The sequence below is a fragment of the Lontra canadensis genome, unplaced genomic scaffold (assembly GCF_010015895.1).
Source record: "Lontra canadensis isolate GAN:19392208 unplaced genomic scaffold, GSC_riverotter_1.0 scaffold1545, whole genome shotgun sequence".
Taxonomy (NCBI): Eukaryota; Metazoa; Chordata; class Mammalia; order Carnivora; family Mustelidae; genus Lontra; species Lontra canadensis.
Genome location: NW_022632529.1, coordinates 1,500 through 4,627, shown reverse-complemented (window position 1 = coordinate 4,627; position 3,128 = coordinate 1,500). Strand labels below are relative to the sequence as shown.

General features: G+C 40.9%; 1 pseudogene; it reads left to right on the top strand.

Annotated features, from left to right (window-relative positions):
• Positions 1-293: 293 nt before the first annotated feature.
• On the top strand, positions 294-2,156 carry LOC116863540 (annotated as a pseudogene).
• Positions 2,157-3,128: the final 972 nt, after the last annotated feature.

Genomic DNA, 3,128 nt, shown 5'->3' with positions numbered 1-3,128 from the left:
CCGTAGAAAGCGAATGTACCTCAAAAACCGAGAGAGCGGAGCGCTCCACCTCCGCCCAGCACCTCGAGTCCGGCTGCTCCCGCAGAGGAGAGGTCCATGCGCACGCGCGAAGGGGATGCCGGTCCTGCCAGGCGGTCCCAGGCCGCATTGCGCTGCGCCCCCAACTGTTGCCAGTGGGGCGGCGGGTGGCCCAAGGGGAGAAGACTGTCGGGAAGGTGTGGAGTTTAAAAGGCAGCCCTCCTCAGAGCCTCCAAGAGCTGGCGCCGCCTGGACGAAACACCACTGCCGCTGAAATGGCGGCAGCAGGCTGGAGGGACAGCCCCTGCTACTTCTTCAAGGTAGTGGAAAGCTTCTTCAACCACAGGGCCAGCATCCTGGAGGGCAAGCTGGTGTCACAAATCCAGAACGGCGAGATCGAGGAGCAGAAGCAGAACCAGGTCCGTGGCATCCTGCGTATCCTCAAGCCCTGCAACCACTTGCTGAGCCTAATCTTCCCCATCCTACAGGACAACAGCGCCAGGGAGGTCATCCAGGATTATGGGGCCCAGCACAGCCAGCACTGCACGCTCCTGTTATAGCAAAGATATGAATGTAAAGTAAGTAAAAGTTTTGGCTTCCCTTGTGACATCTAAATGTACTGTGGCTGATGTGCCATTTGGGGGTGGGGGTGGCTAATGCTGGTGTTAATAACAAGAACTACACTAGTAATGAATTGGAAAAGATCAAAGGGGTTTCACCATGGAACTCACGAAAAAGAGTTGTTTGGCTTTTTGTTTTTGTTTTTGTTTTGTTTTGTTTTGTTTTGTTTTGTTTTGTTTTTTGGTCTTGGCGTTGATGTGACTTCCCTAGACATGGGCACATTGCAAGCAAGCGATGTCCTAGATTGCTGACACGTATGCCAGCACCACAGAGCATGTAAAATAATGTACATCCCTGCCATCCTGGTAAATCCATCAGTCTGGGTTGCATCTACCCACATCTCTCTGCTACTGGCTGTAGTGTTTTGCATGGGATTGAAACTTCTTTTTTTTTTTTTTAGTTTTTTTTTTTTTTTTTTTTTTATTTTTTTTTTTACAGTTTTTTTTCTTTTTCTTTTTCTTTTTAATTTCTTTTCAGTCTAACAGTATTCATTGTTTTTGCACCACACCCAGTGCTCCATGCAATCCGTGCCCTCTCTAATACCCACCACCTGGTTCCCCCAACCTCCCACCCCCACCCCTTCAAAACCCTCAGATTGTTTTTCAGAGTCCATCAGAAAGAATGAATACCCAACTTTTGTAGCAACATGGACGGGACTGGAAGAGATTATGCTGAGTGAAATAAGTCAAGCAGAGAGGGATTGAAACTTCTTAATGAAGTCTCTTTCATGAGCATTTTAGGAATGACACCAGTGTTTGGAGAAAATTTGTTTTTTAAAATTTGTTATTTAAAAAATATTTGTTTTTTATGGATTTGGCAATTTTGCGGTCTATATTTGTATTGTCATTTTGCTAAATGTGTTGGTGTTGCTGAATCTGTTGGGAGTCTATGGAACTCAGATTGCAACATGGATCAATCCTGAATTTCTCCAAGGCAAAGCCCCAGGAAAGAAGCATCTTACAAGCAAAGTGGCCTACTCATCCCTATTGCCAATGAGAAGCAGGTGACCAAATCCTGTGCACTCAGAGTCAAAGCCAAGATCATTGTTGAAACTGCCAATGAACCAACAACTCCAGAAGCTGATAAGATTTTTCTGAAGAGGAGCATTATGGTTATTCCTGATCTATACTTGAATTCTGAAGGAGTGACAATATCTTACTTTGAGTGGCTGTAGAATATAAATCACGTCACCTATGGCTGTTTGACCTTCAAGTATGAAAGTGATTCTAACTTCCATGTTCTCATGTCTGTACAAGATAGTTTAGAAAGAAAATTTAGAGAAAACCATTGAACTTTTCCCTTTGTATCCACAGCAGGGTTCCAAAACAGAATATCCAAGAAAGAAAATGTGCTTTCTGGCTTAGCTTACATTTGGAGTTTTCTGCCAGGCAAATCACACACATAGCCACAAAGTATAACCTAGGTTTTGAACAGAACAGATCAGAGCAGCTACCTATGTAAGCATCACTGAGAAGGTCTTCGAAGTGTACAATGAAGCTGGTTTGACCTTTAAATAAATGGATCATAGCTGACTTCTTCGCTAGCCCCTTTACCTGTAACTTCTGCAAATTTATCACAAGTTAAATTTAACCACAGAAAGATTTTTCTTTAATGGACATCGTTCTCAATAAATCTGTCCAGTCAGCCCTTTAAGAAGAAAGAAATTAAGGGGGAGATCACGTAAATATTGGTGAGTGTGAGAGTAGAAATTGCATGTGCCAGAGGGCCACTTGGGGATATTTTGCCTTTAAATAAAAAGTCTTTTCTTCTAGCTCTGTGCTCCCTTGCTCCATAGGCTGTTCCCAACATGTTAATTGCCTTTTGTTTCAGCTGAGCAATCAGTCATTTGCATAATTTTGCTCTCGCCAAATCTGAGATGGGACATACTATAAATCTGATGCATTTAAGAAATGGGTGTCTGGCATTTTCAGAAGGTAGTGTTCTAAAATTAGTTACTATTTTTTCACATCAGCAAAATAACTCAATTTCACAGGTTGAAAACAAAAACAAAACTGTTTCTTACATGCATTTTATTTTTTTTAAATGATAGAAGTACATGTTGTTATAATAAAATTGCCTTTAATCATTTAACAAGCCTTACCTTGACTCAAGCGGTAAGTGCTTTTAAACATAAATGAAAAAAAATCATATTTTATGACATAAAATAGTATCATTTATAGCTCATCAGTTCTGTATTATTGTCCAGCAAAAATAAAAAGCCAGATGGATAATCATTATCTTCATAACTACAGATGGTGTAGGCTATTTTTATTGTGACCATCTGAATTTGCTAAATATAATTATGACATGTAGTCCAAATAAAGCATTAACCTCCTTATCATTTTAATTTTATTTCTTTAAAAATGTATTATGCTGAGTAATTGAATAATAATTCAAATAGAGTATCCCAGAAAAAAACTATTTGGTCTTGCTGTCTGCAGACTTGCTGACAGCTTAAGCATTGCCAATGTCTCCAGCCCTACCTGATT